Source organism: Piliocolobus tephrosceles, chromosome 1 (genome assembly GCF_002776525.5).
Source record: "Piliocolobus tephrosceles isolate RC106 chromosome 1, ASM277652v3, whole genome shotgun sequence".
NCBI classification, from domain to species: Eukaryota; Metazoa; Chordata; class Mammalia; order Primates; family Cercopithecidae; genus Piliocolobus; species Piliocolobus tephrosceles.
Window position 1 is genome coordinate 191,809,552 of NC_045434.1, and position 12,631 is coordinate 191,822,182.

Here is a 12,631-nt window from a genome sequence, read left to right on the forward strand (position 1 = left end):
GAAGCCGGGGCCGCCGCACCGCGCCGGGGCCGCCCACGGGGCCGGCGCCGGGACCGGGGCCGCGGCCGGGCCCGGGGCCCGCGGACTGCTCCTGCCACCGCTGCTGCTGCTGCTTCTGGCGGGGCGCGCCGCGGGGGTGAGTGACATGCGCACGGATCCCCGCCACGGCTCCCCGGGGCCGTCCCCTGCGCGGGGTGCCGGTCCCCGCCCGCGACCCCCGCCCCGGGACCCCGCTCCCTCCCCCCGGGCTGCCTCCCCCCGGGCCGCGGTCCCTGCCACCCCTCGCCCCTCCCCCGAGCGCCCCTCTCGGCACCCTGCCCCCGCCGGAATCTCCCCCTAGCTGGCATCCGTGGGGAGAGGCCGCCCCCGCCGCCGGTCATCTTCGGGGGGCGCATCTCTCCTTTTGGGACCCCTCCCCAGAGGGAATCCCGGGTGGGAACCCGATCGCGGATCCTCAGCCTTGCTCCCCCACCTCCCAGTGGCTTCGGGAACTGTCTCCCCGGGGACGGAGCCGGGACCCCTGCGCTGGCCTGGGAGGCGCGGGAAGGGCCCGGCGGCGGGCTGGGGGTCGCCGTCCAGGCTGGGTGTGTCTTGGGGTGGGAGTGAGCCTGGCTTTTGCCTCGTGGGTGTGCCAAGACCGTGGCCACTTTTTGGGAATCGGGTCGGTTCCCCCTCCGAGGGGAGGGTGTACATTTGGTTCTTCCCAGGGTCGCGGCAGCCGGCCAGGGCAGTGGGCCCTGGAGGGGGAGGTGAAGGTGGAGGGTGACTTGGTGAAGGTGACCTGAGGGGGAAGTGAGGGTGACCCTGTGTGTGGGCGTGTGTGGCCACCTCAGTGAGGGGTGCAGGGACCTGTGGGGCGTGTGCAGGTGAAGGATGTGTCTGCCACATGGGTGGATGCCAGCGTGCCCTCCCGTCCGTGGTCGCGGGAGGGTGACCCATTATGCATGATGTGTGCCTGTGCCCAGCTGGGCCGCTGTTGGCCATGGCCGTGTGTGCCTGCGGTGGGTGAGGGTGTGTATACGAAAGACCTCTGTGGTGGGCGTGTGCTCAGACCCGTGTGTGTGAACACACATACCAGCGTGTGCATGCAGGTGCATGGGGGACCCTGGGCATGGGACAAGGACCCTGAAGGGGACCAAGCATGTGCAGGTGGAGGTGACAGTATATATGACGTGACCCTTGAGTATCTCTTTGAGTGACCGCAGCAACCATGCTTGGTCCCAGCTCTGTCAGGGAGGGCAGAGGAAGGAAGGACCTCATCCCCCTTTGAGGGACTCAGGTCCCAAGTGAGTTCTTGTTGGATAAGTGTCCAGATCCTGGCCCAGGCGAGCTGGGGATTTCTAGGTCCAGCCTCCAGGGTTGGTTCCAGGAGCTATGCTGTCCTGCATCCCCCAGGCTGAAAAGGACCCAGGCCTGTCAGGCAACCCTGGGTGCCCAGCCAGCCTCTGCAAGTCCCTTCCCTCTTCCAGCCTCAGTGGGCCGGTCAGTAAGACAGGAGGAGGACAGGCAGGGGCTCCAAGCTTGCTTCTCGGATGGACAGGCCCCTCCTCAGTCTTCCCCACCTAGGGGGCTGTGAGCTGGAGGGAGGGAAAGTGTTGAGTGCTGACCTGTGTGAAGTGCCTGCTGGCCAGGATGTCTCGTTCCCAGCTCTCCCGGAAGTGGGGTGGGAGGAAGAGGTCCCCGGGAGGGAATAGAGACCCAGCACACCCTAGAAGCTGGGGTTGCCTTCTCAGCCAAATTTCTGAAAGACCATCCTTAAAATCAAAGATTTGGGAATCACATGACCCTGGACTCCAATCCTGCTACCCCCACCGATTTGTGGCATGGTTTGGGCAGGGCATCTTACTTCTCTGACCCTTGGTTGTCTCTCTGTGAAATGGGGCTAATGACACCTTCCTCAGACGGCAAAAATTCAGTGAGATGACTGACGAGTGTCCTGAGAAGGAGCTCAGGAGTCACGTGGTGTGCACATGAATGAAAGGGGCTCAGGACAGAAAGCTTTAGATTTGGAGGCCAGGTGGAGCGCTGGGCCGGCCACTTTCCTTGCTGAATAAGGCTAACAATTCACACTTCACGAGGTGGTGGAAGGACTTAATGAGAGCATTTAATAACCTCATGCACCATAGGGCCTCGCAAGGCAGGTGCCCCGAATCTGAGAGGTGTGGCTGAGACCCAGTGTTGGGTGGTAGATGAAGCAGACCCGAGAGTCTGATCCCAGAGGCTGAGATGGTGGGCGGGGCCTGGGCCAGGGCAGGGATTGGGGTTCCTGGTGAGGTGGTGGGCAGTAGAATGTCCTCCAGGCCTCACATCTTCCCAGGGGTCAGGCTGTCAAGGAGGGGCGTCATCCCTCTTGTCCTCATCTGGCTTGGGAGGAAAAGGGTTAATGGGTGGTACCTGGTTGACAGGGTTCCACACCAGATGGGGAGGGCAGTGCCTGCAGCAGGAGGGACTGAGGTTAGATCAGAAGACGGGAAGCTCCAGGAGTGGCCTTGGTAGATGAGTGGTGGCTGGCTCAGGGCAGGGAAGGGCAGGGACATGATGACCTTTGGGTTGCCTGCGTGTGTGTGTGTGTGTGTGTGTGTGTGTGTCTGCATGTCTTCGTGTCTTTCAGGATGGGGATAGCAGGGATAGCAGGACTCATTCACACTGCAGATGGTGAATTGTGGTGTGTGTGTGTGTGTGTGTGTGTGTGTGTGTATGTGTCTTCTGGCATCTCCTTTGAGGAGTCCCTCTTCTGACAGACCAAGTGACCAGGACTCTGAGGGACATTTGCCTTTAAGTCCACCTCAGCTACTGTACTTAAGTCACCACTCAAAGTTTTGGAGTGTGAGGATCCTGCAAATGTTAGCTTTTGAAATATGTTCTTTTAAAAGTCCAGGACTGGAAGGGATCTTAGGTGTTAGTCTTGTTTGAATACTCCCAGTGATGGAAGACCACTACCTTGTGGCTGTGTGACCTTGTGAAAGTTACCTAACCTCTCTGTGCCTTAGTTTCCACCTCTTTAAAATGGAGAGAATGCGAGAATGGAAGGGCTTAATTTGGAAAGCTTTTAGCCCGGTGGCTGGTACCTACTAAGTGCTCAAAAATGTGGATTTCTTGTTCTTTTACAAAGTTGCTGTACTGTGTTTGGGAAGGTGGGAAGGGTGGGAGGTGTGTGTGTGTGTGAGTGAGAGAGAGAGAGAGAGAGACAGAGAGACAGAGAGAGTGTGGGGGTGGGGGCGGGGGCGGGTGGGGGAATTAGTAGGGAATTCTTTTGAAGTCTCAGCCCCAGGCCTGGTGGTTTCCATTCCCTCCTCATGCCGTTTCAGGAATCCCTGCTCTTCTCCCCTCCAGGCTCCCCTGGGTGACTGTGAGCCTTCCGTTACCAGGATGAGATTGTCTTCACCAAAAAAAATGGAAAGTTGGGGGCCCCTGGGCTGTTCTGGGCCAGGCTTTTTGGTGAACCATCTCCCCTTCCAGCATTTGGGGGACAGGCACAGGGACACCACAGGTGTATGCTGCCTATTAGCTCCCAAGGTACCAGGGGCTCTGGGGACAGACACCTGCTGTGTGATTTCCAGTAAGGGATTTCTGTCTCAAAGTCCTTGTCTGTAAAATGGGGACAGTAATGGTGTCAGCCTCACAGGGATGTTGTGATTTGGAAATGAGCTGCTTGAGTAGACTGAACACACCTGCCACATAGTGAGCTCTCAGGACATGGGACCTTTCTGGGAGGGAGCATGGATGGGATCAGGGAAGCCTTCCTGGAGGAGGAAGGTTTTGAGCTAAGCAATGAAAGTGGTCAGCACATGACACTAGGAGGCTATAGCCTGCCCTGACCCTCAGCTTTCTTACATGTCAACTGGAGGCAAATACTTGGCTTTTAGAATCATTACTGGGGGATGTGACACTATCCTCATGGCAGAGCTGGGATTTGAACCTGAAGCCTCCTCCTCTCTGGGGAGGAGTGAGCACAATGCCTCCAGCGGTGAGTTCAGTGTGTTGGGGGTTGGTGCGAGGTGAGCTGTGCTGGAGAGAAAAGTAAAAGAAAGCAACAAACAAAAAATGAAAAAATGGCCTTTTGAAACCCATTGGCTCCTCCCACCTCATATAAGGGGGCATAGGGTCCCTGAGGGGTCCGGGGCAGCAGGAGTGGTGGCAGTGGTGGGGAGAGCAAGGAGGGGCTCATCCCAAGAGGGACAGAGAGGTCACGTTTACCGAGAGTCCCGCCCACCAAGCACTTTACATGTATTGACTTATTTCATCCTTATGATAATCTTTTGATGTAGGAGTTATTAGAATCCCATTTTATTTTATTTTGAGACAGAGTCTCCCTCTGTCGCCAAGGCTGGAGTGTGGTGGCATGATCTTGGTTCACTGCAACCTCTGCCTCCCGAGTTCAAGCGATTGTCTTGTCTCAGTCTCCCAAGTAGTTGGGATTATAGGCACCTGCCACCACGCCTGCCTAATTTTTGTATTTTTAGTAGAGATGAGGTTTCACCATGTTGCCCAGGCTGATCTCAAACACTTGACCTCAGGTGATCTGCCCACCTCGGCCCCCCAAAGTGCTGGGATTACAGTCGTGAGCCACAGTGCCCGGCCAGAACCCCCATTTTTACAGATGAGAAAACTGAGGCACAGAGAGGCTCAGTGACTTGCTAAGAGTCACACAGCCAGAAGTGGCAGAGCTGGTTTGAGCCAGAACCTGACAGGCTAATGGAACTGGGCTGCAGTCCTAAATTTACCCTCTTGCTGTGTGATCTTAGGCAAGCTACTTTACCTCTCTGGGGCCTCCCTACCCCCTGGATTATGTCTGCATTAGCTACTGTTTAGTAAATGCCTGCTCTTGTGGCGGCGGGGAGCGGGCGGTGCTGGGAGGGGGGTTGGTCCCGTACCTTTTCTCACTTCATTCTGCCATAGCCCTGGAGGTTGGTGATGCTGTCTCACTATGTGGGAGGGACTGGCCAGCGCTCTTCCTCCTCTACTGTCTCATAAGGCTCTCTAGTCTGTAAAAGCAGCTACTCTGAGGGCTACTGGGGGTGTGTGGGGTGGGGAGAGAGAGTTTTATAAACTGCAAAGGGCTGTCAGCAAGATTGTGTGTGCATGCATGTGTGTGTGTGTGTGTGCATGTGCCCGCACATGTGTGTGCAGAAGGGGTTGATGTCTGGGTCATGTGATCAGGGCACAGGAGAGGGCAAATATTTGGAATCTCAGGATGAGAGGGATCTAAAAAGCCACCATAAGCCCTGATATGTGCCAGATGCCCCCAGTGTTGGCTGAGTCTGCAGAGGTGACCAGGCCTGCCTTCAACCCCCTCTGGCCCTTAGAAAGTGTGCGGAGGTCAAATCCATGCTCCTCCTGCCCCATCTCTGAGCACTGGCCCCGTTGCAGCCAAAATTCTCTCTGGCCTAATAGTGATTGAGGCTTAGAGATAGGGTGTGTCTTGGTGGGGGTCCCCCAGCTGTCAGGAGCGATGTCAGTGCTTTCTTGATAGACCTTGAGCTTCCTGGGCAGGCTCGTGGCTGCCATGTTTTCTCACTGAACCCCCAGGGACCACTCTGTGCTTGGCGCAGGCTTTAGTGAATGATTCAGAGGAGTGAATGAATGAATGAGGGAATAAAGGAATGAAGCAAGCCAGGACAGTGAGCTATGGAGCTCAGGCAGGGGCTTGTGTATTTTCCTGTGTAGGTTGCTTGGGGACAGCGAGGCTGGCAGAGTCCTGCTGCATGCAAGGCGTGTGCCCGTGGGCTGGGAGGTGCCAGGGGACTGCATTGGGTGGGCCTTCGGTCTGAGGTCTGAGTGCCAAGGCGCTGCCACCACCACATCTGGGCAGGACCAAGGGACTGTGGCTCTGGGCTCCAGCCCAGCTGCTTGGATCCCTGTGATTTTTTGTCTCGAGGGACAGGGTGGCCAGAGCCAGGAGCTGCCCAGGCCCCAAGGCCCTTGCTCCCATCATCCCCCCTGAACCCCTATCCCAGCAGGGAGCAGGGTCTGGACTGGTCCTGGACTTCCTGACCCGTCTCACTGACCCCTCCAGGCCTCTGTCCTAACATCACATCCTGGGAACATCAGGCTGGCTCTTGGTAAATATTTGTTGACGGCACCCCCCACACCCTCACTCCCCTTGGCTCCCAGCCTCCCCAGATTCCAGGAGGCCCGGTAGCCTTCACTTCCGGCCCCCCTCCCGCCATGGCCAGAGGGGCAGCCACTCCCCTCCCCCACTGGCCAAGCCCAGTCTTAGCGCCAAACAGGAAGCTGTGATTACAGGGGGAGCCTGAGCGGCCATGGCTGAGGGCGCAGCAGTGGGGGTGGCGGTGGCCCCGACAAATGATCTGGCCTTTTTTTTTTACCTGGCTGCTGTGGGTGGAGGGCAGGGAATGCCTATGCTGGCCTTTTATACCAGGTGGAGAGGGTTCTACAACCCCTATTGCCCCAGCTGGCTGAGGCCTGCCTTCTCCCCACCCCTGGCCTTGGTGCTATGTCTGTTTCGTGGTGTCCCAAGCCTGAGGGGGCAGCTTGAAGTCATCGAAGGAGCAGGGATCCTGGAGCCAGCTGGTTCAGGGTTGAAACCCTGGCTTTGTCACATTCCTGCTGTGTGACCTTGTCGAGTTCACCTAACCTCTCTGAACCCGCAGTCTCCTCTTCTTTAAAATGGAGCCTCAGGGTTGTTTGAGAATCAGTAATATAAAATAATAAAGTAAATAAAGTACTAAAGTAAATAAGGAGCAGGCTGCAAATCTTGCTCCTGCAGATCTTGTTTTTTTCCATTCACCTGCCTTGGTTTTTGTTCTTTTCCTGTCCTTCTCTGGGTCTTATTGAAGAACTACTGCTTGGAGGTGAGGAGCAGTGTTTTCTTTTGGAGAGAGTGGGAACTAAGTTTGAGTGATCATGGATGGCCTGAAGGAGAACTCTGGGGGTGGGGGTACCCTTAGAAGGAGACCATGGGCTGGACTCCCAGTTGGAACCAGCAGAACTGAAGTCAGATTAGAGGAAGCACATTGTAGGGTCCATGGTGCTGAGTTTCTCGGGGGCTGGTTCTCCAGAGCTGTTGGGCAGCCTGTAGTCCATCCTGCGTGGTGACTCTTCAGGCCCTTCCAGTCCTGGAACCCCAGAGAGGCCTTGTGATTTGCAGCTTGAGCCCAGGACATGGTGAGACTGGGTGCTTTCCATTTTCCTCCCAGCCAGGGAGCATCTCGGCTGTGTTCTGTCTGTCACATGGGCCCTGGCCCAGAGTGGGCGACTGCGATGTTTACACAGGACCTCAGGGGTGGAGACTTCTAGAGAGATGGCCAGCCCTACAGCCTGACATCCCACAGCTGGTGGCCCAGCCACAGCCTGGGCCTTGCCCATGGATTGGGGCTGGCTCTCCAGCCTTAGATGGTCCCACTGAGCCTCCCACCACTCTTGGGGGGCTGGTGAGATTCCCCTTGTTTAGAGGAAGGCTCAGAGATGTTAGGACACCTGCCAAAGCACACACAGCCAGGAGCTGGTGGAGCCTGGTGTTCATTTGCCCGTTCTCCTACCCTGGAGCCCCATCTGATCTTGTCATCACATCCCCTACAGAGCCAGGGTTTTCTGGTGGTGGGTCTGGGACTGGGACTGGGGATAACACTGACTTGGGCCTTCATCCTTCTTCTGGGTGGGCCATGGGCTTCTAGGCTGCTGTCTGGTGCTGCTTCACCCTGGGGTTAGCCTTGGCCCAGGTGCCCCTAGAGATTCCTGTAACCCCTGCACTGCCAGCTAGGACCCCCCGCCATCCATCCTGCCCTCCCCCATCCATGCCCGCCAGCCCAGACTTTAATGAGGGTAATTTAGAATCAATCACCAGCGGGATCTGGGAAATCTAATTGCAGCAAACTGATTGCCAATTCGATTGCGGGCACCAGGGGGCTGCAGGCGGCTCATTAGACCTGTCCCCCTCCCTGGGCTGGGGCTTGGGGGGGCTCCGTGGGGGATACAGGGCCTGAGTAGGCAAGGCTCCTGGAGAGCTGGGGGGAGGCGGACTGTTGTTTTGGGAGCAGGGGAAGGGTATTTTTGCCGGACAGAAGCCATACACTATTCCCTGTCCAGGCCCATAGTTGCAGTGTAGGTGCCTGTGTCAGTCTTTACCCTCTGTCATCCACCCCTTACTCACTGCCCCCCTCCTCAAGGCCTGGCTGCCATTGTGGGGGGTGGGTGTCTGCAGCTGCATCTTACCTGGTTCCTGACTTCAAGATGCTCCCTGTGTTAGGGAGACAGACACAAACACAGATGATGGCGAGGACGAAGATGACAAAGACAACGGCCAATACTTACCACTGCAAGCCATGTGCTAGGTGTGGTTCTAAGTGCTTAGCATGCTTTATCTCAGTGGGTCCTCACCATGGCCCTTTGAGGCAGGCGTGGTTATCCCATTTTACAGATGGGGACACAGAGGCCCTGAGAGGTTGAGCAGTGTGCCCACAGTGAGGCAGTTAGCAGGACTCTGAGCCTGGAGCCTGGGTGCTTACGGAGATGCTCGTTCAAGGGTGTGGGGAAAAGAAAGAGCAATCAGATTGTTACTGTGTCTGTGTAGAAAAGGAAGACATAAGAAACTCCATTTTGATCTCTCTTTCTTTTCCCCACACAAGGGCATCAGGCAGACGTGTGGGCTCCTGCATGGACTCCAGTCTTGATTGACTGCGTTGCTCACTCAGCAGACGTTTACTAAGCACCTGCTGTATATGAAGCCCTGTTCAGGGGGTTGTCAGTGTTCAGTCGTGTCATGTGTGTCCTGTGTCTTGTCTGGCCATGTCTTGCTTCAGGCAGGTTTATTGGCGGCAGGTGCATGTGCTTCTGTGTGGTCTCGAGGGGGGAGCTGAAGAGAAACAGGGAGGAAGCCCTACCACTCCTCCCTGACAGGCCGAGTCCCAGCTCTGCCATTAGAAGTGGGTGGATTTTGGCTGGGCGAGGTAGCTCACGCCTGTAATCCCAGCACTTTGGGAGGCCGAGGCAGGTGGATCATGAGGTCAGGAGTTCAAGACCAGCCTGGCCAAGATGTTGAAACCCCATCTCTACTAAAAATACAAAAATTAACCAGGCAGTGGCAGGTGCCTGTAATCCCAGCTTCTTAGGAGGCTGAGGCAGAGAATTGCTTGAACCTGGGAGGCGGAGCTTGCAGTGAGCTGAGATTGTGCCACTGCACTCTAGCCTGGACAACAGAGCACGACTCTGTCTCAAAACAAAGTGAAACAAACAAACAGAAAAACAAAAACGAAGAAGTGGGTGGATTTGGCTGACTCTTGACTCAGCCTTAGTCTCCTCTTCTGTCAAACGGAGCCAGTGATCCCTGACTCGTGAGGTGGCAGTGAGGAGTGGCGGGAGGTGCAGCTGGTTAAAAGGAACCTGCTGCTGGGTGATGACTTTTAATTATTATACATTCCCCAAGGTGGTTATGTCTCGGAAGTGAATCTGCCACTAGCTTGTCAAGTGGTAGTGGGCAGTGTTTTCCCGCTCTGGGCCTCCACTTCTACATCTGTTAAATGGGAAGAGTGAATGCGGTGACCCAGGGGCCCTTGTAGTCTTCAGATTTGAGGAACTATCAGAAAGACTTGAGGCCAGAGAGGACAGGGCCTGACCTAGGTTGGCCCAGTGGGGAAGGGCAGGCAGGATGACTGGCCTGGGTGGGGAGGGGAGGCCTGCTTCCTTCACGTGGCTTGTCTGTGGTTCCTCTTGGGCCAGGGTAGGAGGCATGTCTTTCCTTGCCCATCACGCTGGGCACCACCGCCCTCCCTGAACGCTGGAACATGATCATCAGTTCCAGGCTAGCTGGGGGCTGGGCAGGGAGTTCAGTGCCTGGATCATTATCCACACTGTGCTACTATTTACTGATGACCCCTCTGTGTCTGGTCTCAGCCGAGCACTGGGGACCCCCAGGGGGCTCAGCTTGGTCCCTGACATTAGGAAGCTCTCAATTCTGTGTGGGAGTAGGTCAGGGAATGAGAGATTGATTTAGACCCTGAAGACTAGGAAGTCTCCATGGAGGAGGCATCCTTTGTACCAGGCCTTGACAGATGGCAGCACATTGATGGAGGTCTAGGATGGACAAAGCCTGAGAAGTGGGGAAGGTCGCAGTATATCAGGGAGCTACCACATGTGGAGAGGGGAACACACCTCCCTTGGCGGCGAGGGGTCAATGCTGTAGGGGGCCGCCCTTTCTGGTGCCTATAAGAGACAGTCACCAGGTACCTCGTGGGTGTCTGGCCCTGTGCCTCAGTGTTCTTGGGCTGAACAGTTGAACCCCACAGGTCCTCCACGTGGAAGACCTCACTGACTCACAAGGTGGTCTTTGAGTCCAAACCAAGGCATTTGGGTACTGTTGTGCAGGTACATACAGGGTGCTGCCCTTCTGTCATGAGGAGGTAGCATGAGATGCCAGAGCTTGGAGGTGACAACATTGAGTTCTGTCCATTGAGTGCCTGCCACACGCAAAACGCTCTGCCAAATGTCTCATCTATAAACAATCCTTAGCCTTATGAGGGAGATACCATTGTAATCTTCATTTTACAAAAGAGAAAATCAAGGTACAAAGAAGTTAAATAACTCGTCTGAGGTCACAGAGCTAGTAAGTGACCCGAGCAAATCAGCTGGGATTTGAACCCGAGCAGCCTGCCCCCTTGTCCCATCTAGTACATAAGCACTGCCTCATGCTGCCGTGTGCATTGCGAACTGTAAAGTGTGGTACTCCTACAGGATGAACGTAGGGCCAATCGGGTCTTGCTAGGTACCAGAACTTGAGTGGCTGTTGTCGAGCAGGACCTTTCCCGGGACTTTGGGCTCCTGGCTTCCGCATGGATCTGTTTCCTGCCGCGTATTTTCTGTCTATATGGGGCTATGGGCAGAGGCTAACCCAGGCTGGGGAACGATCAGATGGCTGGAGAGGGTTTCAACTGGAAGGGCCCTTGAAAATACTCTCGTCCAAACTGTTCACTGTTCCAAAGGGGACACTGAGGCCAAAGCATTGATCTCAAGTCATCATTACAGAATCTTCTGAGATTCTGTAATTCAGCTTTCTTATATGACATTCGGGGAAGTTGAGACTGAGAGAAATACAACGATTTGCCCAAAGTAACACAGCAAGTTGATGGCTGAGCTGGGACTAAGAACTCTGTCTCTGACTCCTGGGCAGGGCACTATCCCCTGTACTGTGTTTCTTTTCTGTACTTGACTCTGCTCTGTCCAGAATGCAGGCTCAGCTCCCCCCACACCCCTCTTCCAGCAAGCCTTCCTTGACCACCCCAGCTGCCCATATGCCCAATATTTCCTATGCCAAATTAATTCCTGTCAGTGCCTTCAATGTGCTTCTCCAGCCTCATCCCTTTGCCTTCCAACACTTCTGTTTTTTTTTTTTTTTTTGACATGGAGTCTCACTCTGTTGCCCAAGTTGGAGTGCAGTGGCATGATCTTGGTTCACTGCAACCTCCGCCTCCCGGTTCAAGCGATTCTCCTGGCTCAGCCTCCTGAGTAGCTGGAACTACAGGCCCATGCCACCATGCCTGGCTAATATTTTCGGATTTTTAGTATGAACGGGGTTTTACTCTGTTGGCCAGGCTAGTTTCGAACTACTGGCCTCAAATGATCCATGCACATCAGCCTCCCAAAATGCTGGTTTTATGGGGTGAGCCACTGCGCCCAGTCTGTACATCCCACACTTCTACCAGCCATCCTGAGCACAGAGCATACCACTGTCTCTTTTTTCTTCATGCCTACCCGTGTGCTGTTCCCTCTTCATGGACTGTTCCTTTATTCTTCAGTGAACTCCTACTCATCCTCTAAAACCCAGCACAGATGTCCCCTCCTTTGGGAATCCAATAATGACCCCTCCTACCAGCCCCTAAGCACAGTGAGACACTCCTCAGCCTCCTCTCTCCTGCCTCCGTCTTCTAGGTTCCCAGGTGCCTCTTCTCCAAGTTAGGATTCTTTGCCAAGTCCAATTCTGTTATTTCACTTCATAGTGTCTGCTTCCTGGCAGGGTTACATTGTTACCACCTTGGAGCTCTCACTTGGATACATTGTTGCAGCTGCTAATTCCCCATTACATCACCTCCCCCCAACCTTCACACGTGGTACTTTGTTACACTTCCCCAAATTCTGACATTGCTGCTTTGTTTCTTTTTCCTGCTTTCACACTCCTCACTGTTTGACTTCTAGTTCTCCCCTGTTGTCACACTTGGGCCTTTCTCCCCAGCCCCCTGCTCATGTGACCCCCAAGACTGGGAGAAGAGGAAAGTGGAGCCTGGCAGCAGGGAGCAGTGGGCACGAGGGGATGTAGCCTTTCCAGCCCCAGTGAGCTGTGGAGGTGCAGGCAGGGAAGGGTGCCCTGGAACCTGTTTGGCTCCGTCTTTCTGGAGGGTGGACGGACTGTGGGCTTGGAGGCTCAGGCTTGGTGATGAGGAGATCTTCTCCTCTCCAGCCTCCCGCCTCTCCAACCTCCCTCCTCTCCATCTCCTCCGCTGTCTCTGCTCAGCCCCCCTCCCTCCCTCCCACCTCCCACCCTCCTCCTCATACTCCTTCCTCCCCCTGCTCAACTTCCCTAGAGGCCCTTATCTTACTCCCTCACTGGTTGGAACCTCCCATCTCCCTGGCTGTGACTCACCAGGGCCAGGACCTGAGGGTTCCCCTTGGGGACGGGGGT

At 55.5% G+C, this 12,631-nt stretch overlaps 1 protein-coding gene across 1 annotated transcript in view; it reads left to right on the forward strand.

The window, feature by feature from the left end:
- Positions 1-6: 6 nt before the first annotated feature.
- The window catches only part of SDC3 (syndecan 3), a 39,100-nt gene continuing 26,475 nt past the window's right edge, over positions 7-12,631 (forward strand). Inside the window, exon 1 of the mRNA XM_023219414.2 lies at positions 7-136. The gene's annotated coding sequence lies outside the window, so the exon portion shown is untranslated. The remainder of the gene's footprint in view (positions 137-12,631) is intronic.